The sequence below is a fragment of the Natator depressus genome, chromosome 1 (assembly GCF_965152275.1).
Source record: "Natator depressus isolate rNatDep1 chromosome 1, rNatDep2.hap1, whole genome shotgun sequence".
Lineage (NCBI taxonomy): Eukaryota > Metazoa > Chordata > Testudines > Cheloniidae > Natator > Natator depressus.
This window is the reverse complement of record NC_134234.1, coordinates 78,784,452-78,809,194: the sequence shown is the minus strand read 5'-3', so window position 1 is coordinate 78,809,194 and position 24,743 is coordinate 78,784,452. Positions and strand designations below refer to the sequence as shown.

Below are 24,743 nucleotides of genomic sequence, written 5' to 3'. Positions count from 1 at the left end.
ATGTGTGAGTGTGAATAATACTGCATGTAATACTCTAAGGGAGGTATATGCACAGTGCCTAGTTACTGAATGGCATCTCCATTGATTTACATTGTGTTCCATTAGTAATTCACCCCAGTACCCAGCTTTGCTTTCATCAGAAAATTGTCTGCAAAAGTGACTTAGAATATTGTAAATTCTTTGTTCACTCATTGAATACAATGGGACTACTCACATGAGTAATGGAGGCAGGCTTTGGTACTTAAACCTTTCCTCTGATTCTTTGCTTTAAGGCTTCTGTATTATGTGTTTTGCATTAATCAGTAGTCTTTTGCTGTTTAATTGCGCTTGCTTTTATTTTGCATAGGTTATGGCAAGTTATGTGCTTTAAAAACAACGTAAATTATCCTCTGTCTCATTGAAATATTTCTTATTTCATTGCTCTTTTCAATTCCACATAGTATGCAAATGTCAGAGGTTTGATTTCACTGCCACAGGACCTTTCCTACAAAGATTAAAAAACTGGATTCCCAATTCTAATGCCAGCAGTACTATGTAACAGTAAACTTTTATCATAAAAATGCATCTTCGATAGGCTACCAAATTTAATGCAAGTTGGCAAACTTCTTTGTTGCCACAGTATATTCACTATTAACTCTGAAATCATGAGGAACCTGATACTGTGTAACTAAATATAAAATATATATATATGAGTGATATGTGCCAGCAATGCCTCTCTGCCATGTACATTGGCCAAACCGGACAGTCTCTACGCAAAAGAATACATGGACACAAATCTGACCTCGGGAATTATAACATTCAGAAACCAGTAGGAGGACACGTCAGTCTCCCTGGTCACTCAACAGACCTAAAAGTGGCAATTCTTCAACAAAAAAACTTCAAAAACAGACTCCAACGTGAAACTGCAGAACTGGAATTAATTTGCAAACTGGACCCCATCAGATTAGGCTTCAATAAAGGCTAGGAGTGGTTGGGTCATTACAACACCTAATTTCCTTCTTGTCAGCTGTTTGAAATGGGCCACTCTCATTACCACTTCAAAAGTAATTTTTCCCTCCCTTGGTATCCTACTGTTAATTGACTTGCCTCGTTAGACTGACTTCCTACTTGGTAAGGCAACTCCCATCTCTTCATGTGCTGTGTATTTCTACCTGCTACTGTATTTTCAACTCCATGCATCTGATGAAGTGAGTTTTAGCCCACAAAAGCTTATGCCCAAATAAATTTGTTAGCCTCTAAGGTGCCACAAAGACTCCTTGTTGTTTTTGTGTATAAACTGGAACCAATAGGCCCAATCCTGTAGCCATCTCTCAGACAGGACTACAGGATTGGCCCTTATTGAAGTCGAATCCCTCTTTTTTGGGTTTGGGTTTGGGTTTTTTGTTTGGTGGTTTTTGTTGTTGTTGTTGTTGTTGTTCTTAGCTATCTAATTGATTTTCCTGGTATGGATTAAGCAAAATTGTAAGATGGTAATAGCAACAGCCACTGCAGATCACGTGAACCTAAACCATTCTTCTGTTGTATTTTTATTTTTGTTCCTCCAAGATTGTTTCATTATGTTTGCCAAGGGGTTCCGTATGGCTTTGACAATGACAAACAGAGCTCTAGTTCTGCAAAGAGGTAATCTTGCAATTATGGCAAATATGTGATTGTGCTGTGGCAAGACAAAACACTTTGCTCTGGTCATGTCTGTACCAGATGGTCTATCAGGCCCCACACGATACATTTTTAATGTCCCCAGAGGGACAGATTCATGTATTCCCTGATAGCAGGAGTGCAACAAATAAGAAATATTAATTCTGGGCAGTTGAAGACTTCATATAGGCTTCTTTTTTTTTCTTCTGAAGAAATAGTCATTTTTGTTTTGTTTTGTGTTTTTTCATTTTTTCAAAAAAAAAAAGAGACTCTTAATGAAAGATGAATACCTTAGTACTTCTCTGTGTTTTGCAAAAGGAGTCTGACTTTCTGCTATGCAGTATTTCAATAGCCTGCTGTAGATTACCTTATCAACCTCTGAAAATCTCCCCAGCCTCACTCAGGGCCTTAACTTTTTTGGCCCTCTATTTAAAGGAAGGGCATAGAATCCAAACTGAAGTTCAGTGACGTAAATGGTAGTGTAAATTACATGTTGGTGTAAGTTACATGCAGAGGGTGGAGTTGTAGCAGGAAAGTATTAAAATTAATGCATATTCCCCCTTCTTTGCCACTTCTTGTTTAATCTTCTTTTCCTGCTACAACCTTTCCATACCTTACACTGATTTACACCATCATTTTATATCCTCTCTGAATTTGTCCACAGTGAGCCTGAAGGAACCTGCACATAACCCAGGCAGTCTAGAGGTCAGACTACCTGTCGAACACTGCACAGACTTTTTGTGAACATGGCTCTGTCTCTGATCTGTCTGACTATTTTTAGTGTGCCAATCAGTGTGACCTCTAAGAGCCAGGTATCCTGAACTGTGTTACATCCCTCAAGTGAAGTGACTCTCTTTCTTCCAATGTTTTATGTTTTGAAATGAAGGAACTTTAGGCGCACTTAGTAAAATAATGTAAATGGGAGTCCAGGAAAGGAATTTTTAAAGGCTGCTAAGATTCACAAGGAAGTCCAGTAGCAAAGCATATAGCTGGCAGCTGGTTCTACAAGTGACTTAGAATGAAAAACTGGGGGAGGACGAGGAAAAGGAAAAATAAATGTCACATGAAAAACTGAAGTGTTGGGAGGTGTTGTATCCTATGTGTTTGGGGAGGTCAGGATGTAACAAAATTTTAGACTGATGCAATATGAAAGTATCTTACCTCCCCATTTTCCTTCAGTCCATTCCTATCACTTCAGTGTCTTTGAGCTGGCTCCTCCTGAGGCATTGCCTCCTGCCTGACTAGAGGCAGTATTTCAGATCAGAATTAATCTTAAAATGCTGTTTCCATTTTTAGCCTTCATGCTACCTACTTTCCATCTCCTTGTTTTCCTGTATGCTGTGGAAACAACGTGCCCATGTCAGAAGCACAGCACCCAGCCTTTCGTTTGTCTTCCAAGGTCTAAACAGCACTGCTATGAAATTCCAGATATTTACCTGCAAATGAACACATTAAATTTATTTGACTTAATTTCCTTTAGCCTGAAGTAACATGTATTTTAATAATTTGTAAATGATTTAATCAAATTAAAAGGTTTTGACCTATAATAATCCAAATACAGTCAATAGTGCTAAATTTCTTCCTGAAAAATGTTACATTTTAACTTCTACAGATAGCTATATATTAGTTACATATTCAAAACTTTTTATTGTGAGTCACACGTTTTTGTGCTTAACTGTGTGCTTCAGTGTATTGTTTTGTCTTTTTTAAAGTTACGTAGTACATTCTTATTTGGTATTTCATTTTTATTATTAATATTACTGCAGCAGGGCCTAGATGCATGAGGTTACAGTCTCACTGTGCTTGGTACTGTACAACCACATAGAGATGGCTCCTGTCTTGAAGAGCTTACAATCTAAATAGAAAGAACAGGAGTACTTCTGGCACCTTAGAGACTAACAAATTTATTAGAACATAAGCTACAGCCCACTTCGTCGGATGCATAGAATGGAACATACAGTAAGAAGATACATAATACACATACAGAGAAGGTGGAAGTTGCCATACAAACTGTAAGAGGCTAACTAAGATGAGCTATTGTCAGCAGGAGAAAAAAACTTTTGTAGTGATAATCAAGATGGCCCATTTAGACAGTTGACAAGAAGGTGTGAGGATACTTAACATAGGGAAATAGATTCAATATGTGTAATGACCCAGCCACTCCCAGTCTCTATTCAAACCCAAGTTAATGGTATCTAGTTAGCATATTAATTCAAGCTCAGCAGTTTCTCCTTGGAGTCTGTTTTTGAAGCTTTTCTGTTGCAAAATTGCCACCCTTAAATCTTTTACTGAGTGGCCAGAGAGGTTGAAGTGTTCTCCTACCGGTTTTTGAATGTTATGATTCCTGATGTCAGATTTGTGTCCACTTATTCTTCTGCGTAGAGACTGTCCGGTTTGGCCAATGTACATGGCAGAGAGGCATTGCTGGCACATGATGGCATATATCACATTGGTGAAAGGAGCAGCTGCAGCACAAAGAGATGTAGCGACTTGTCCAAGATCTCACAACAGTGGCAAACTCCAAAATAGAACCCAGGTGTCATGAGTTCATCAAGTGTCCTATCCATTGGACAATACTGCCTGTCTGTCATCTGTTTTCCCTAATTCACTAGACTCCTGAGCTAAAATAGCTGAAACATGTTTCTAGTATCTTCCTATATGCCTGCTGTCCTCCCCATTTTATCTCCCTCCTCCCCCCCCCCCTTCCCCAGGACCTAATCTCTTTAAAGAGTGACATTCCTGAACAGGTAAAACTCCTGAAGATAAATAAAACAAACTTTCTGTCTGTAGACTATAGTGATACTTTGATGCAAAGAATGATTGCCACCTTGATGAGTACTCAAAAATATTAAAATGAGCAAAGTATGAGTGTATAAACAGTGATTGTCAAACAAGGATGGACAGGTAAACGTGGGACACAAAGCAAAATCATATTCATAGTGACTGAATAATCAGAAGTCTTTGTACAGAACCAAAAAACTGATGACCGTGCAATAGCTGCCTTTCCTACTATCACCATAATAAAACTATGAAAATATAAAGTTAAGAAAATATATTCTGTACTGTATATTCACATTTTATAACCCTAAACCTTAAATATAAAAGTGCAGTAAGACAAAGTGAATGAATCTCCATCCTGATAAAATATTAAACTGCACTGTTACAGCATTTCAATACAAGTGTAGAGAATAGTAACATATATTGCTGGTCACTGCAGCCTTGAGTTGCTTAGATCTGGTTTAGATTTTTTTTTTTTTTTCTTCTGAAATGTACAAAAAAGTCTGAGTTCAGTTATGTGAGCAAAGTTTTATTGGCAAACATGTCCTCTAGAGAACAAGAAAGGAGACGAGAACGTTGCAGAATGTTAAAGTTGCGGCCTAATTAAACCACATCCAGTGTCTCCTGTCCTTCTTCCCACTCAGTGAGGCTCGTGGGCCGTCTCTATCCAGGATCCCACAGAATCTAGTTAATTTCATGCTGAAGACTGAATTAGTTTCAGAGTCAAATACTGCTCTGGGCATAAGTGTAGATCTCATTGTTTATAGCACAGCAAGAAAAACAGCCCTTCACCATGGTGAGCAGAGGACAAACAGTAGGAGCTAAAATAGTTATTTTGAATTGTATTTAAAAAAATAAATGGGGGGGGGGGGGAAGTTGACAGTGGCTTGGCAGTTGGCCAGGAATTTTTTTTTTTTTTTTTGTCAAAGCAAGTGGTTTGATGATGGATTGCAAACTGGTGTCTGTTTGTTTTTTCCTTTGCAAGTTATTTGGATGCAGCGTTAGCTTCCAATGCATATATACAGCAGAAATGCAATTCTCAAGGAGCAGTCTTCTCTTCCAGACCCAATGGAGTGACTTTGGGGAAACACATGACAAAATAACTTTCAGATGTTATGGATTTTCTTTAGTTTACCATGGCTGTCATTCAGTAAATAGGGATATATTTGTTTTCTTCTATATGTGAGAAATCTTTCTATGCTTAATGGGAATCACCTGTGTGGTGGACTTGTTTGAGATTGTTTTTGTTTTGTTTTCTTCAGGGTGGGCATAATCTCCTCTGTTCTGTTGCCAGGAGGAGGCTCTACTCCCGAGTGACTCCCCATTCCATTCCCCCTTTATTTTTTAACTGATTCCCAGGCTTGGAGGTCCCTGACACAGAGAGCCACCTTTGGTGAGTCTGGCTCTTTATGACCTGTCAATTCAGTTTCTTCAGCTGGCTTTGCAGGAAGAAGAAGGTGTTGCTGAGCAATTCATGGCGCTTTCAGTCTTGTTTGGGATGAACCAGGCTAACTCCTCCTGCACTTCTGAGGGTGAAGGACCAGTGTGTGGGTTTGGGACCCGTGTGTGTGACTTTTTGTTCTGCCTTTGGGCCACTCTTAATGGTCACTTGAAAAATAATGCTTCCATCCTTTTTGCATTAAAGCTTTAAACCACTATGAGATCCCTTAGTAAGATAGCCCAGTTCAGGGAAAAATATAGCTTTTTCTTTATTAGGAACTGGTTAATAACAAGCATCGTTACCATATGTGACTTAGCTTTCTGACTTGACCTCTTGTCTGACTTCAGCATTTATTTTGAGTTAATAATGTGTTCCAAAATCTGTTTATGCAAACACTTAAGTGAGAAATACTTCCTTTCAAGCTTTAGAAGACACTGTGCATGCCTCACCATTGTAGGATTTTACATAAGATTACTTCATCCAATGGCTGATGCACTGGTTTAATTTTCCTGCCCCCCAATATGAAGTTTGTTAAGCATGTTGCTAGATTGAGTCTACAGTGTGCTAGGAGAAGTTGAATATGAGCACTCGACCCACAAGAAAAAAATTTAAAAAGTTCCTGATTCCTGTTCTGGGCAAATTAAACTATCCTTGTTTTCTTGCAAGGTTGTTCTGTTCTGCTATCAAGCCTCTTGTACTTGAAGCCAAGATGTCAAATACCTAGATCAGCACTACTACTTCATGAGCAAGATTTATTTATTTTTTTTTATGTTGGCAGTGCTACAGAGCTCTCTGGGCCAGAATGTGAATCACTGAGGCAACAGTAATATATCACAGTACGGCAAGACAGTTGTTCCCTCAATTTATCATTTTCAAGAGCAAAATCTGGCAAGTAATTCTCTGGTGGCAGCTAATGTCAGTGTTGCATACAGCTTCTTCTGAAATGGTATCTGTTGTGAAGTGTTCAGTTAATTGTAGAAATACTTGTGAACACATTATATATCTGTATATATACATTGCTGTTTTGCTGAGCAGCAGCAGGTGTCAGCAGGCCTTGCAGGTCAGTTTCCTATTGGAAGAAAAACGAGTGACTAAAAGTCTGGGCATAATATTTAGTGCAGCTTATCTTATTTTACAATGTGTGTACCGGTCCTCGAAAAGAGGTGGCCACTAACAGCATGCAGATAATCCTCTTTCAGGGATCTCCGAGCAAGCACAGAGTTGCTCCTTGAGAATCAGGGAATGCCATAAGGATTGACTTTTGTTAGAGAGATTAAGGCCAAGAGCAAATTCCTTTGCTTCTTACACAGCTCCCTCAAAGAAACCGCACCCAAAAATGAACAACACAGAGTTTTCTTCAAAGACTGAAAATTTGCATGCGTTTTTTTTTTTTTTTTTTTTTTTTAAAGAGAGAGAGAGCGGAATTTATCAGAACATTTTTATCCTCATCTGGTGACCCCTGTCATAATCATACTTGCTGAAAGACCACATTGTCGGAAAGTCTAAATCACTTTATAGTTAAGAGAATTGTGTGTTGTTCTAAGTCTGAGGCTGTTCGCACATAATGTGTCGTGTGGACTTTTCTCATATATTTCTGATTGAGCTTTTTCTGTATAGCAAAGCTGTAGTGCTTTAAGGTAAGGATTATTTATTTATTTATTTATTTATTTATTATTTAGTTATAAAATTATTGATGGGGGAAAACTAACTGGCTTTCACCCCCCCCACCCCCCAACATAATCCATTTCTTGGGAGCTAGTACAGGAAAGTATTAAATCAGTGAAATGTAATACATGAATTTATTACCCTGCTGAATGCAGGCTCTGTCAGTCAAAGAACCAAGTAATTTGTTGTGGGAATATTATGTGTAATTTAAGATTATATTTTGTTTATTAAATGATAAGATTGGAAGATTTGCATATTAACTAGCTAGATTTCAATAACTTTCTATTAGTGGGTTAAATCCTGTTGTAGTATAAGAGAGCTAATTTAATCGGCTTCTCAACACCTTTTATTGAATTGTGATAAATTCACCATCCTTCTTTCATTAGAGCTAAGTAAGAGTATTTTTACATTGTTAAAACAAATCAAGGGCCAAATTGCCTCAATTTTGCATCCACAACTGATAATGATTGAAATCCCTTTTGCAACTCGCTTCGGCAGCACATATACTATAATTGGAACGATACAGAGAAGCTTAGCCTGGCCCCTGCACAAGGATGACACGCAAATTCGTGCAACTTGGCCCTAAACATGGAATGTATGCTTTCTGTTTTTTACAGCCATATTCAACTACTTTTCAGGTTATGATCTTCCCATTTCACACACTTGACTGTGCATAATGTGAATTCTTGTTTTAATAACATGCTCTTGCTTTAAAAACTCCTACATTTTGATAGTTTTATATTTTTTTTAAAAAAAGAAAGAAAAATGTACCTTTCATTATGTCTAACATGCCCTTCTGGCAAATCAGATTTCTTACAAAATTTTCTGATTAGATTTTTAATCAAATTCTATTTTAAATTCAGTAAAAATACTCTACCACCCTACAGTTATTCATCCAAAAAATTGCTGTTTTGATTTTTGCCTTTCAGTCTTATCGGTCTCTTAGTTACAGTGTGGTTTATTAATCTTAACGTGAATCATGTGTAATGCAGAAAGCTAAGAAGTATTTGTTTTCGAATAACATTCATAGGAATTAAGTGGCTGCCAGTCAAACTTGCCATGTTACTGGCCTTAATTTGAATCTTGCTCTTGGAAAAAGTAAAACAGAACTGCTGAGGTTCAAGGGAGTGGTTTTCAGATTATGGTCTGTGGATCATCAGTGGTCATCACCTTTTCTGGTGTTAAATTTCAAGGACTTGTGTGATGAGCTTGGTAGAAATAGATGGAGATATTCTGAGGACCAAGAAGTGATAGACTGGTTATCGGAGCTCTTTTTTTCTGGAAAAGATCTGTGGGATGAAGAAGCTCTGGATTGGTAATGGAATATGTAGCTTTTTGTTATAGTTTCTTGGTTTGAATACAGCATTCATTGCTAGTGGCTAAAATGCCTCCCAATAGCCTTTGGGTTATAACGATAAGTAAATTGAGGCTGCAATTCTGGTTCTAGTTTGCACTTGAAGTGTTGAAATAACACCAGAGGCCATACTTATGATCTGTCTGGCTCAGCCAGAGGTGGGACTTCAGGGCTGTAAGTCTGGTACCTTTGCTGACCACTAAATGTATTGCTAAAAATCAGTTCATATTGAAACTGTTACATTTGTGTTATGAATCTGTAGACAAAACTTTTTTTTTTTCCCCTGTATTGCGACAGCTGCGTTGGAATGAAATGGGCTTGTGAACTAACTTGCGTAATTTGTGAACTAATGATTTACACTGAAATACATTGTAATATATTTACATTAAATAGTTTGCTAGTAACCATTATGCTTTCCTAAAATACTTGTCATAAAAATCCCCATATTCTAGGTTATTATTAAAGTGGCCAGACACTTCCTATTATTAGACCCTGTTTTCAGATGCTTATAGCTTTGCTAAACTTGGGCTGAAATTGTAAATGCAAGGTGTATGCCTTAGGCTGAAAACTTTTGGAGACCTTGAGCCAAACCAGTTTAGCTGTTTCTGAGAATGAGGCTGGAGAAAAATACATTCCCTCCTCCTTGCTGCTGTGCTAAACTTAAAGAGAAGGCTGCCAGAGAAGGTCTAGCACCCACCTGCTGTGGAGCAGAGACTGGAAATTTGGCGAGGATGTCTTTACGTCAGGGGCCTGCTTTTTGTCATCTCCATGAAAATATGCCCATATTTGGCCAAGTTTATAAGCTTTTGAAGAATCTATTTGCAAACGTTTAATGGAGACTTGCTGGAGCTTTGCAGTTAAAAACTCTGAGGGTTCTGTCTGCATTGAGATGCTCAGACCCAGGTTGGAGCATGTACTTTTTCTTGCAATTGAAACTCTGGGGTGTGGTGAGACACTGGATCTGAGAGCACGGAAAGTTTCTCTCCTGTGTTCTCAAACCCCACCCCCCCCAACCCTGCTGGGCCCAGGCAATGAGGAGGAAGAAACTGCCTGATTTTCAGTGCAGAGGGAGCAAGGGTGGTGGGGCAGGGCAGGGGGAATAGATTGGACCAAGAAGCCTCGGAGTGGATGTAATTGAGAGCTGAGGACAGAGGGATTCATAGATTTTGTTTTTGTTGATGCCAGAAGGAACCGTTCGATCATTGGTTCCCAAACTCAGGGGTGCATCCTCCTCGGGGGGGCATAAAGAAATTCCAAGGGAGAGCAAGGCTGCCCAGGCTTTGAGCTCCTGGCCGGGGAGGCTAGCCCCCAGCCTCTCCCCTCCTGTCCACCCTCCCCTGTAGGTGCACTGCCGCGCGGGTAGCATGGTTTGCGCCCACCCACCTCCCAGGCTTTCCAATAAGCCAGTCCTGCCGCTCCAAGTGGCCTGGTAAGGATGTTGGATAAGGGGCAGGAGGTCCCGGAGGGCAGTCAGGGGACATGGGGTGGAGGTTTTGGGGGGGCAGTCAGGAGACAGGGAGCAGGGGGGGTTGGATAGGGGGTGAGGTCCTGGGGGGGCAGGGGGTCCCAGGAGGGGGCAGTCAGGGGACAAGGAGCAGGGGGGGTTGGATAGGGGGTGGGGTCCCAGGAGGGCCAGTTAGGGGTGGTGGGTCCCGGGAGGGGGCGGTCAGGGGACAAGGATTGGGGAGGGGGGCTGGATGATGGTAAAGCAGAGGTGGGGGGGTGTGAGGGTTTCTTGAAAATTAAAAAGGGAGCGTGATGCCAAAAAGTTTGGGAACCACTGCATTAGATCATCCATCTAGTCTGATCACAGAGGAGCCTGGGATTGTGTAAGAAATGGCAGAATTAAGGTTTGCATGTGCTTGAAATATGATACAGTCTTTAATTACATGATCGCATCCTTAATTCTGGCACTTCCTAACTTATGAGTACTTTACTTTGCATCTTTAATGTTCTTGTAACATAGTTTTTGTGTGTGCAATATAAGTCTGTTTGAGACTTTAATAACACAAGAAGGACTCATCACAACGTGATATCGTGTAACTCTTCAAGAAAGTGTAAATATGATTTTTAGCTAATTTTGCCTTTATTTTCTTTACAAAGTCAGTGGCTACATGATCAGGTGGTACAGAGCATACCCTTTCATGCAGGGCAGGCTTCTTTGATCCATAGATGGGAGATTATGCTGTGTGTGCTAGTTATCTGCCATATCTATGTGAACCATTTAATTCTGCAAGCATGAAATCTAGGGAAATAGCTGAGTTTTACTTTAAGTTGTTCTTAAACTGGTTAACTTAAGATCAAAACTCTGCTTACCAGTATCCACCTGAGAGCTTATACCATGGTATGCTTCTTTTCCTTGATCTTCTGTTCTCCTCTTGCTTCCCACGCCTTTGCTGTTGTCCTAACGACAGCTCGTTATTTAGTGGAGGAACTGTCACATCAAGGGACATTGGTTAATCATAAAGCACAATTTATTTTAGGTCTTTTGCATAAAATATTTGTAACTCTCAGTTCATTTAGTTAAGATGATTTTAAGCCTCTGTGTTTATATGTATGTGTTTATATATTGTATGTATGTGGAGGTCCACAAGGCCTTGGGGAAACTGCGGTTTCTACAGGGAATAGGTGACTTCTTGTCTTAATGACTTTTTCTTAATTATTTGATATCAACTGGGTATCGCCTTTTGAATGCTTACATTTATACTTGTAAAGTCAAGTTAGAGGGTTAATTTCGAAACTAGACTACTATACATCTTTTCACAAAAGTAGACTCTCTTGAATGGCTTTCCCTTTCACCTAGATCAGGGGTTCCCAAACTTGGTTCGCGGCTTGTTCAGGGTAGGCCCCTGGAGGGCCGTGAAAGTCCGCCGGTACGGCCACTTGCAGCTCCCAGTGGCTGCGGTTTACAGTTCCCGGCCAATGGGAGCTGCAGGAAGCAGTGGCCCGGCCTGCGCTGCTTCCTGTAGCTCCCATTGGCCTGGAACGGCAAACCACGGCCGCTGGGAGCTGCGAACGGCCGTACCTGTGGACGCTCAGGTAAACAAAGCATCTTGTGGCCCACCAGGGTTTACCCTGAACAAGCTGCAAACCAAGTTTGGGAACTCCTGACCGAGATAAGTGATTATAAAAAGGCAATTAGCAATTCTTAATATCTTTGTTTTCTGCAAACTGCATTACTCTATTGAATATTAAAAGAAAATTTGGAAAGGTGCCAAGTATGTTTAACTGATAGAGCATAATTTGATATATCATATCAATATATCAATTCTTTTTGCACATAAAATGGCAACTAGGTTTGTAAATTTAATCCTATGTAGCAAGCAAGTGGAAGCATGCAAAACTTACACCTGAGGTTGTCTCTGCAAGCACAAGTGAAGGCTGTTTGGAATACTTTTGTCCCAGTTAGAACATAACATAGAACAAAACCATAATTTATAATTCAGTAGCAAAAAACTATGTTAACACCGAGTTGAGGTTGTGTGGTGGTATGTGATTGCCTTGCAAAACACATGAGTTGAGCAAAACTCAAACTTCTGAAAACCAGGAAATGTCTATGCAACCTTAACTCTGACCTCTTTCAGCAATGTCCCAATACACCCTTTTGACATACTTACCTTTTATTCTGCCAACCCCACCATTAAGGTTGCATGGATATACCTGGTATAGAAGGTTTCTATTATTATTGCTTCCCCTCCTCTTATAACCCAACTCACATGAAGTGCCTAGAGCAAAGGACAACTCTGTTACAGTGGAATGGCATTGCTGGTTGGAGGGTGGAGTTTGTGGTTGGGCCGGTGAGAGAAATCAGACTGTTTCTGTTCCAAAATACTGATAGTTTTATGCCTGAAAGAAAGATCCTGTGACTCTTGTCCAATAGATGTACCACATTTCCGAGAATCAATGAGGTGTCTGTGCCATACAGAATACATGTTCTGGTCAGCCATGAACCCTCCAATTTCCTGATTAATGTTTTTCCAACACTTTATTAATAGCTTTTATATGGTCACTGCAGCAATTATTCAGATGCTCAGCCAACTCCGAGAGAACTCCTGGACACAAATCTCTGATGTGATCCAAATCTGCTGTCAGACACTATATGAGGTATACATCTGGGAGAAGGCCCAGTTCATTTCTGCCTGAGTGAATCAGCACAATATCTGGTAGATCACAACCTCTTAAGTCACCAGTTAGACTCTGCAGAGTGGGCAAAACTTTGTCAAAGCAGCCACCTCTCTCCACCCAAATCAGCCTGTAGTCAGCAGTCACCATGTCATGGTGTATTATCTGTTTTCCCTCAAACCTCAGCAATTTCGTGATCCAGGAATTGACCAGAATCCAGACATTGGTAACCCTGGCAGCACACACATTTATTTTACCCTCAGCGCTCAAGGTACCTGTGCTCTGCACTTTGTCTTTAGAAATGCCATGTTAATCTGCCCTGTGGTCAGGAAGTAGCCACTTACCACCCCCTTCTCCGAGGGGCTAGTAAAATACAGATTTTTTTTTTCTCAAACATGCAAACCTTGGGTTGGTGCCCACCCCCACAAAATCCTTTGTCCAGCTCCTCCCCGCCTATATAACGAACATTTTGGTAATACCTCCTGCTGCCTATTCTGCTGTGTTCACAGTAAGTCTCCACATTTGATTAAAAACCTGTTTTATTATTGCAGACTACTTGTAACAAGCAACATGAGATATTAAATCTTTATTGTGCAGGTGCACAAAGATTTTGTACTAAAAATATCGGTGGTGAGGTGTTCACCAGGGGCAATGGCATCAACACATTCCCTCAGATTACCCAGGCAAACCATAAAAAGGCTGCACAGAAACCCTCTCATGTTTTGTTCTTTCTTGATGCCCATGCAGTGTAATCCTTCCAGACTATACATGTGCACAAGCAAAGAAGTGTACATGTTCTTAAATATTCTCAATTTGGGTGCCCCAAAGATGTAGCACTACCTTGGGTAAAACTTGACAGATTGAGACCATTTTGACCCTCATCACACCAATACTTCAATCTCAAACTCTGTGCAAAAAGTGCAGGGGGAAATACCTAGAAACGTTTTGAAAAACAACTATTTTGAGGGATGGGTGCGGGCTTATATCTCCAACACCTAGCTCAACTCATATTTGGATCAATAACCTACCCTGTCCTCTTCTGAGGCACACCAAATTTGAAAGGAGTATGACTCAATATGTCCTTTTTAGAGGGTGATCTTTAAATAGACATTGTGATGCCCACCTTAAGTGTAGTGGCACTGCTGCACCACTAGACTGCTGTATACCTAAAGACAAATACTGGAGGTCAAATGGTACACTTGTGTTTATATATCAGGTTTGAAATCCGAGCATCAGTTTTACAAGGTCATATACATATGCTTTTATATAAAGTATACATTTTAAAAGAAATAAAACAGTTTATTTCAATCCCAAATTTGTAAACTGCAACATAGGAATATTTAATACTGAGAGCGGAAAAGTAATATAAAATACTTTGTAGAGAATGCCATATTTATAAGTAATGGAAGTTGTCTTAACTACATCTCTCAGTTACCTGTTCCACACCACTTGAAATATATATTGGATTTAACAACTCGGGGCTGATTTAGTGCTCATTAAAGTAAATAGTCTTTCTATTGACTTCAGTAGCTGCTAGATTGGGGCCTCAGTTCAGTGTAAGTCAATTATTTATTAAACCACACACAGGTAAATACTACTTTTTATTCCTCTGCCCCTTTTTTCCGAAGTGGGGATAAATACTCCAACACATTTACTTACACAAAGCTCCTGTAGTGAGTGAATGCACAGCTCATTACAGGTTAGCAGATAAACCTAGTCTGTAATGTGGTGAAATTTCAGACTCCTGCTGAAGAGGTTCCTTGAATATTAACATAGTTTCTGAAAAGTGTTCTCTGATTCTGACTGGACCATTTAATTTTTGGGTATCCAGTCCGTGATACTTTCAGCAGCCATAACTGTGCTTTTCCTGGTTTTTCAGAATTGTTCAACTCCACATGCTGCAAAGGGACAACACCACTCAGCAACTTTAACTTTGCATTAACAATTTTTTGCAATTAAATTCTAGTTCTGGTTGTTTTTTCCTTTTCCCCTCCAAGCAGCTGAGTAAGAAAGAAAAGAAGAATGCCCCCCCACACACACACACACTCAATTTGCCCTCCCTCCCGCAACCCCCTCAGCTGTTGATTTGTCCCCCCTGGAAGTTGGCACCCAGGGTAATGCCTGCCCCTAAGGCTGGCCTTGCCATGTGTCTCATGTTGGGCACCCAGAAGTAGAAGCCACTTCCTGAATGTTCTGGCCTTAATGACGGTAGGGAGCAGGAAGGGTGAGCGAGAGGGGTAGACAAGTGAATAAAATTTGTTTGGAAAAGATGGTTTCAACAAACTGATAACCGCCAATTGTATTCTTAAAATGTCTGGACTTCCGAAATGTTTGTAACTCATTTTTGTATGGCGCTCCAGTCCTGGATTCAAAACAATGGGTTTACCTGAGATATTTTTATTACAAAATCCTCATGCAGGGTTAGTGATGTATTTCTTGGTGGCTCTCTGGGGTACCTCCAAACGTCCCCTTATTTCCCATGGAGATTTTGCTGCTTTGTTGACTCCAAGTCTTTCTTAACAGCTTTCCATTCACTAGTATAAAGATAAGTGTTTACCCATCTCCCTCACCAGTAGATTATAGTACCTGATCCATATGCCTAATGAATCAGTGGGATATTCATCCTTGGCTTTTGTTCAAGCTGCCCAATACCCCCTAAAAACACAATAATCTGACTCTATTTATGGTTTAGACAAATCTACTACTATAAACAAATATAGCAACGCCCAGTTCAACATCTGACAATTGCTAGAATGTGCCAAACATGAAGGACCAAGTCTTCTGACCCACCCTACCAAAAATGGCAATGGATGATGAAGACTATTTGCACCTACACAGCCATTTTGCATTTACACAGCTTCTTTCATGTAAAAATCTGGGAGTTCTGGGCCACTGAATATTTTTCCAAATTCTGTATTAGTCCATTTATGTGTTATGAGACACTTGGCTGCTCCACCATGTTCTGTTTTTCATACCTTCTTTGGAAGGCGAATATGTAACTCAATGTAGTTATTTTGTTTAATTCCACCCTTTATACTGGAGCTTTGTGTCCAGCTTTATCCCAACTAGCTATGACATAGATGGAAAATCATAGTTTATTGGCTCTGCAAAGATTAATAGAGTTGTGTTTAAGAGCATACAAGCTTTATGGTTAATATTCCTCAAACATTTAATGCTTTTAATCCTTGCAATTGTTTTGAAAGCAAAATAATAAAGTAATAATTTGCCTAACAGATGTTTCAGTTTGTGGTGTAACATAACTGCTTTTAAAATATTGCTAGTGGGAGGGAGTGGGAGTATTTTTTTTTATAGCTATGTTAGTGAATCATTACATTTGCAAATTAAATGCTTAGAAGTCAGAAAATATAAAACCAAGCATCCTATGCACATAAGCTGAACTGGGCTGGCTTGTAGTGGCTTGGTGATTTCGTACTTCCTTGTGAAAGAGGTGCCATCTTGTGTTCCAGAATCTAAGATTTCATTTTAAAAAAAAAAATCTAGTCACTTTGTGAATGTGATCTTCAGAGGCCATGCCCATATTGGGGGGGAAAATGTCTTGTTAACACACATTAATGCTTTCTAACATGATGTTAAATACAATTTGGTGCCAACTATAGACAAGGACAGGTTATGTTTAAAGCATGTTGTCTTATCATGATTAACCATGAGCTGAGTTCTTTATCAGATACCAAGATGGATGTTTAATTCTGAAACTAACATGGCAGAACCCCCATTTCTCGGAAACTTATTGGTCTCTGCTTGAGCCTTCTATTCATAAGGGTTTCAACGTGATTTTTATTTTGCAGTCAACTATGTGCTGCCTCCCTTCAGGGTTTTATTGTAGTAGCCAGGCAAGGTACTAACAAACTTCAAGCAGGACTTTATTTTTTAAAGTGGAAACCTCTTTTCCAAGCTGCTGCTGCACCCTCAGTAGCTCTCCCTCCCTCTTCAACTCCTCCCCCTCCTTCCTGTTTCCTGTCCTTTCAGACTCCCAACAGCCAGTGCTCCCAATTCTAATAATTACAAGCAACATCTAAACACCACATTCCCTCCTCTCTTAAGAAACTCTCCAAGTTATAATAAACATTGTTGTTCTAACCACAGAAACAAATAGGAAACAAGGCACTATACTGTTGACAGAAATATTACACTAAAAACACTATAGATACTACATAATAAAGTCTCAAGTCCAGACAGGTAGTCATCTGGGTCTGACAGGCCGTCTCTCAAGCCCCAGTTCCAGTGCAATGTCTTGTTGTGTTGATACTACGGTGAAGTCATCCAGTGCAGACTGGGTGTTGGCATAATCTCCTCTTGGTGCATAGGCAGGTGCAAGATAAAAAAGCATTCCATACCCGCCCATCAGAAAGTCGATAGGTGTAAGGTCCCTTCTTCTGTATGATTTTGAGAGGAGCTGTGAATTTATGGTCCCCTTTGCATAAAATTCCAGGTTTTCATATCCTAACAAAGGAACCACACTTAAACTTTGGTTCCTTAGCACCCTGCCGCTTGTTTGTGAAAGCCTTATACTTTGCTTGGTTCTGTTCAACTGTTTTTCTCACATCATCCTCTGTTAAAGGCACGACCTGAGGCCCCAACCATCTAGCAATGTTTAGTTTAGTATTCATCCATGTCCCATGCAGTAACTCTGCGGGTGATCTTTGCATTGTGGCATGTCATGTGGCCCGGTATGCTTGCAAGAAATCTGTAGTGAAGGTTATCCACAATCGCCCTTCCAGTTTAGCCGTTTGCAAACTCTCTTTTAAACTTCTGTTAAACCATTCGATTTCCCCATTGGCTTGAGGGTAGTACAGGGATGACCTTCTGTGTAAAATGTTCCTCTGTGCTAGAAAAGTTTCAAACTCCAGGGAAGTAGATTGACTACTATTATCTGAAACCAGTTCTTTGGGGTTACATTCCCTGCTAAAAACTGAAGAGAGGAACTTAATTACTGTAGCAGAAGAGATTTGCAATGTAAACGCTACCTCAGGCCATTTACAGAAATAGTCTATTAAGGTGATGGCATCATAACCATCAATTGGAGCAGTATCAAAAGGTCCTACAGTGTCAATCGCCACTTTTTCCCATGCAGATTCAGGAAGAGGAATAGGCTGTAATGGAGGGGTACATGTCACTGCTGTCTTGTCATGCATTTGGCAAGTGACACAGGATTTTATGAGTGCTTCAGTTTGAGAGTCCATCCCTGGCCACTAATACAGATCCCATAGTCGTTGTTTGGTTCTGACAATTCCTAAATGAGTGTCGTGTGCCAGGTGTATGAGTTTTGACAGTAATTCTTCTGGCACAAGTAGCCAGTGTGTACCTCATAGCACACAGCCATCGAGCAAAGAAAGTTCATCCCAAACTCCAAAATAAGGCAGCAAAACTGGGTCAAGGTTTTTAGGGTTACTGGGCCATCTCTTTGTCAGAAATTCCTGTAGTTTTTGTTGAATTGGACACGTTGAACAAGCAGCTTGAAATTGTTCTCTTGTAACTGCAGTAAGAGTACTTGTAATAAGCGCAACTACTACCTCCTCCACCTCTGGTGGACCATCTGGTGAAGGCAAAGGCAGGCGAGAAAGGCAATCAGCTACCACATTTTGGTTTCCAGGCTTATATTCCGGTTCATAATTGTCAAGGTTCCTTCCCCACTCTGAACTCTAGGGTACAGATGTGGGGACCTGCATGAAAAACCCCCTAAGCTTATTTTTACCAGCTTAGGTTAAAACTTCCCCAAGGTACAAACTATATTTTACCTTTTGTCCCTGGACTTTATTGCTGCCACCACCAAGCATCTAACAAATATAACAGGGAAAGAGCCCACTTGGAAATGTCTCTTCCCCCCAAGCCCTACACTCCCTTTCCTGGGGAAGGCTTGATAAAAATCCTCACCAATTTGCATAGGTGAACACAGACCCAAACCCTTGGATCTTAAGAACAATGAAAAAGCAATCAGGTTCTTAAAAGAAGAATTTTAATTTAAAGAAAAAGTAAAAGAATCACCTCTGTAAAATCGGGATGGTAAATATCTTACAGGGTAATCAGATTCAAAACAGAGAGAATCCCTCTAGGCAAAACCTTAAGTTACAAAAAGACACAAAAACAGGAATATACATTCCATTCAGCACCACTTATTTTATCAGCCATTTAAACAAAACAGAATCTAACGCATATCTAACGAGATTGCTTACTGACTTTTTACAGGAGTTCTGACCTGCATTCCTGCTCTAGTCCTGGCAAAAGCAACACAGAGACAGAGAGAACCCTTTGTCCCCCCCCCCCCCCCAGCTTTGAAAGTATCTTGTCTCCTCATTGGTCATTTTGGTCAGGTGCCAGCAAGGTTGTCTTAGCTTCTTAACCCTTTACAGGTGAAAGGGTTTTTCCTCTGGCTAGGAGGGATTTAAAGGTGTTTACCCTTCCCTTTATATTTATGACAATAATTGACGGAGAGTAGTCTTGCAGACCATCTAGCAATACAATATCCTGCTCTTCCTAGTCGTTTCGTGGTGAGCAATGTCGTCAAAGGGCTATGGTCTGTGCGTAACTTGAAAGTGCGGCCCCACAGGTAAGTTCTCCATTTTTCAGTAGCCCAGACACAAGCAAGTGCTTCTTTTTCGACTGTTCAATATTTTCTCTCAGCATTACTTAGTGTCCTTGAAGCAAATGCAACAGTCCTCTCTGTGTTGTCCTCATGCAGTTGTGTGAGAACAGCCCCAAGTCCATAATCAGAAGCATCAGTAGTTACAATTGTGGGCAATGCAGGACTGAATAGTGCAAGTACTGGACTATGTACAATCAAATCTTTCACTGTTTCGAAACTAGCTTGTGCATCCATTGTCCACACTAAGATTGAACTTCCCTGTAGTAATTCTCGTAACGGTTCAATGACAGAAGCATAATTGGGAATGAATTTTGCATACCAGGAGGTAAGACCAAGAAGGAACGTAAGTCTTGAAAATCTGTTGGAAGAGCATTTGAAATTGCCAGGATATGAGCTGGATCAGGTTTTAGTCCAGCCTGTGAAATTGTATGCCCCAGAAAGGAGAGTTCAGTTTATCTAAATTTGTATTTGGACCTATTGAGCTTGAGGCCTGCTTTGCTGATGCAGTTTAGTACAGACGGCAGGTTATTGTCATGCTCCTCAGAAGTATTTCCAAACACAATATCATCATCCAAATAGCACTGAACTCCATGTTGTTTCTTCAGAATCAATGACATCATTTTTTGGAAGGCACTTGGGGCTGATGCGAGACCATATGGAACACGTTTAAAATGAAATAGTCCCTCATGTGTAATAAATGCTGTGAGGTCTCTGCTATCTTCATGCAACATAACCTGGTGGTATGCGGTCTGCAAATCAAGAGTAGAAAACATCTTTGCTCCACGGAGCTCTGCAAATACTTCTTCTATGTGAGGAAGAGGATGGCTGTCAATCACAATAGCTTTATTTGGCTCTCTTAAGTCCACACAAAGGCGAATGCCTCCACCCTTCTTCTGCGTCACCACTATAGGTGAAACCCATTCAGAGGAGTCGATCTCTTCAATAATGTCCTCTTGAACAAGTTTTCTAAGTTCCTCTGAAACAGCTTCCCTGACTGAAAATGGTAAGCACTGTCATTTCTGTCTTACAGGCATAACATTATTCCTCATTTTAACTTTATGCAGAAACCCATAAGCACAGCCGAGTTCCTCCTCAACCTGGTGTTGGGTCCCAGCTGAAACTGTGTGTGTGTGTGTTCCACAAGAGTGCTTTGCTGAGGAAGATCAATTCGTCCATTAACTACCCTGAGATTTAAAGCAGCCAATAAATCTCTGCCAAGCATAGGAGTGCCTTTGTGGACAAGGTAGAACTCTGCAGTTACACAGCAATCACCAAAAGTAACTATTGTTGGCAGGCAGCCACGTACTGGAATATGGTTTTTCAAATAGCACACCAAGCGAAGCTTGGGTTAGTAAAAGGCACATCTTTAAAGTAAAGCAAAGAGATGGGATCAAGTAGTATAGATACTGCTGAGCCAGTGTCCAACATTAGCTGAATGGAGTGTGATTTGCCTGAGGATATGGCAGAAATGGTTACTGTGCACTTTATTTGTTCTGGAATACGTGCAGTAGTGATTTTGTCCACGCTCAGCACAGTAACATCCGGTATTGTAACTGCATCCACCTGTTGATTGAACTGGCTGCTGCAACATATTTTAGCGAAATACCCAATCTTTTTGCAATGATTGCACTGAGCTACTTTTGCCGGACATCCTGTGTAGCTTGCAAGGTGTTGTGGGGATCCACAGCGAAAGCATGCTTTTACTGTATTTTGAATTTGCTGATTTGGTGGTTTTTTCATTAGTTTTCCTCTTGTAATTGTTTGTCTGCAGCAATAGTGAACTTTTCTTGCAAAGGAGTCACAGCCTGGACTGTGCCTCCTGTATCCAGGCTCATTATTTTGGCTTCAGCTATAGCTGACTCAGTCTGGGTACCAATGGTTATTGCTTTGTCTAGTGTAAGTTGTGGTTCTAGAAGTACGTGTCCTCTTACACAAAGCATGGTTGTTTTCTCAATCTGTTCCCAAAGTCACAAGTTACAATCAGTCTCCTCAGGGAAGCAATATAGTGCATTGTAGTCTCCCCGGCTTCTGCTCACGCTGGTGAAATCTGTAGCGATTAGCTACTACATTACCTTTTGGTATAAAAAGGTTCTTTAATGCAGTGAGTGCAGTCTCATATTTATCATCTGCAAGGGGAAAAGTGTAAAATATACGCTGCCCTTGTGCTCCAAGGCAGTGGATTAGCAGAGCACGCTTTCTTACTTCAGAAATCTCTGTAGCACTGATGGCAAGCAGATAAGTCTCAAACATATGGATCCAGGCAGTAAAAGCAACTGGAGGCTCACCTGGGCTTTGTAGAAAGGGTGCAGGTGGGTTCAGAGGCGGAAGATCCATCCTCGTCGCCAAAATGTTGTTGTAGCCAGGCAAGGTACTAACGAACTTCAACAGGACTTTATTTTTTAAAGTGGAAACTTCTTTTCCAAGCTCCTGCTGCACCCTCAGTAGCTCTCCCTCCCTCTTCAACTCCTCCCCCCTCCTTCCTGTTTCCTGTCCATTCAGACTCCCAACAGCCAGTGCTCTCAATTCTAATAATTACAAGCAACATCTCAACACCACAGGTTTCTTGTCACGGTTTTCCACTGATTGGTAGTCTATTTGGGAAAACTTGCATTGCCTATGTTCATTTTTTAAAGTCAGAGTGGTAGCCGTGTTAGTGTGTATCAGCAGAAAGAACGACGAGTACTTGTGGCACCTTAGAGACTAACATTTATAACAATAAATAAATTTAAATGTTAGTCTCTACGGTGCCACAAGTACTCCTCATTCTTTATATTAAGTCTATAATTAGAAGATTTCAGGTACAGGAGCACTGATATTTTGTACACTTCTTTGGTTGGAACGGACTTATGTATCTCAATTAAAGTTGCTAAAATAAACAATGCATCTGAATATATGTGAAAACTGTATGCATGTGTCTCCTTCTCTTGTCACCCTTAACAATATTTTAGGCCCCAATCCTGTAAATGTTTCCATGTAGTCAAACCGTTGTGCTGGGCTCAGAGACCCACTCAATTGCTCAACTGGGGCTCTGCACCAGTGCAAGGATCCATCCATGTGCAGTCAATTGTGGGGCTGGGGACTTGGATTGTAAACTATTTAGGATCAGGACTGTGTACAGCCAGGGCCTGCCACCCTCATTTGAATTGGGGCCTCTGAGCATTATTGTAATAATAGCCCTTTCGATAATATTTTAGATTATTGAAGTGCACCATTTTAAAATATCTGATCATCTTTTCACAGTTCATGCTGCTTGTTTTACTTTTAGATCTTCCTCAGCTCACACTTTTGAAACTAGAGTGGCCTGTTTGTTGTTGTTGTCTGGGTTTCATGCGCTAGCATAATGCTGCAGTGTTTGTAAATCCAGACACCACTGGGAATGTTTAAATCGGAACAAAAATTCAATCTCTCAAAAGCATGATTAATGCTGTGTAACATGCTTTTAAATACTAATATAAACACAATTCTTTTGCCCTTAGTTTCCTTGTAAGGGGATGTAGTGAAGTACTGGAAGAAATGATTGTCAGTGTCTGAAATATTGTTCATTTGAATGGCCTTGTAAGAATAAAGCGTAACACTTAAACAAGCTGCTTTTCTCCTTCGAGAAATTAAAGGTCTGAATTTTTACAGAACAAATTTTCCCACTGTTTTATGTGATTTAGATGAGGCTTTGTTTATGGGTCTTAGTCTGCTGTATTTCGCTTTTCTCAAGTGATAAAATTGAACTAACCAACAGATTAGAATTTGAAAATTCTGCAGTGTTTCCTCAAAATGGAACTTGAGTTTATGTGGTGGAGGATGTGGAAGCCACCATTACCACATGCATTCTTTTTTTCACACGAGAATTGATAAATGTGCTAGGAATTAGAGGTTATAACTGAAGTGTAAACAAGAAAATATCTCCTGCTGATGTAGTCCAGCAATGCCAATGACCAAATTTAGACAACCATACTTAAATCTCTTTTTTTTGAGAGCGAGAGGTGAAAGGTTTAATTTTTATTTCTCTCATTAAAGTGAAAGCTCATTGAAACAGAAAATGCATCATGCAGTGCCCGAAACAGAAAACAAAGTAGAATAATTTTAAAAAACAAAACAAACCCCAACTAAATAAAGAAACACTGGCTTTTAAGAAGCAGAGACTGTGGCTTTGAGGTAAAGCAGTCTACACACTAATACCTTCTGTTCCAGAAACTGTTTCCCTTTGACCCATAAGCCCACTCCTAAAAAGGAATTGCCAAATCTAGGGTACTCCTGTCTTGCATATGTAAGCAGGGGAATAGTCCTGCTATTGTGGGGAACTTTCCTGGCTTCTGCACTACCTCGGTGAAGTGGGCTAGCGAAAGGATTGGAGTCCTCGCTCCCACTTCCTTTATCCAGAGTCCTCCCTGCCCTTGGGGACTTCCCTTCCACTCTCCTGTCTAGCAGAGTCCTCATAACCCTGACAAGGCTGGCCCAGGATTCCTGAGGGGCTCGACCCCCAACCCTGCTGTGGTCACCTAGGACCGGGGCTAGGGTGTCCCCACTCCGGGGTACTCTCTCTGCACTGAGCACTTCTCTGACGCACTGACCATTACATACAAGTTAAAGCAAATGTAAGTTATTTAATCAACAATTAATTTTAGAAAGGAAAAATGGGAAAGGTTAAAGGAAACACATCAACCCGCTCTGTGGCAGGGAACATCACAAACAGTGTCTCTGGAATGTCGGGGCAGTTCACCGTCTGTTCCTTGTAAGTTCCAGGCCTTCTTCTCAGGCCCCGGCTGTGCCGTAGGGATGCTGTGGGTTGGACACTTGCTCTTAGAGCGTGTGGCCACCACCAGGGTCTAAGTGGTAGGACCCTTCTTCCCAGCGTTGTCCCCGCCCTGTCGGGGTTACGATCCAAGCCTGGCCTGCAGAGCCTCTTGGCTGAGGCGTCTCCCTGTGCTGGGCCCGCTGCCCAGGGTCCCCCTCGCTCTCCCCGCTGCTCACCGCACCCAGCTCCGGACTGCTCCAGCCCCAGCTCCACCACTCTGTCTCAGCACTGCTGCTGCTGCTCTGCCTCCAGCTCCCTGGGCTACTTTTCTGGCCCCTCTGCCTCTGGTTGCTCCAGCTCTGCTCCCAGGACAGGTCTGCTCTGCAGGCTGCTTCTGTGACTCTGCTCCCAGCACTGA

At 40.9% G+C, this 24,743-nt stretch overlaps 1 protein-coding gene and 1 non-coding gene across 2 annotated transcripts in view; both read left to right on the top strand.

Annotated features, from left to right (window-relative positions):
* The window catches only part of TBC1D4 (TBC1 domain family member 4), a 154,241-nt gene that overhangs the window by 40,290 nt on the left and 89,208 nt on the right, over positions 1–24,743 (top strand). The window lies entirely within an intron of this gene.
* On the top strand, positions 8,006–8,108 carry LOC141981143 (U6 spliceosomal RNA). Its single transcript, XR_012637685.1, has one exon. It is a non-coding gene; the product is annotated as a U6 spliceosomal RNA (small nuclear RNA).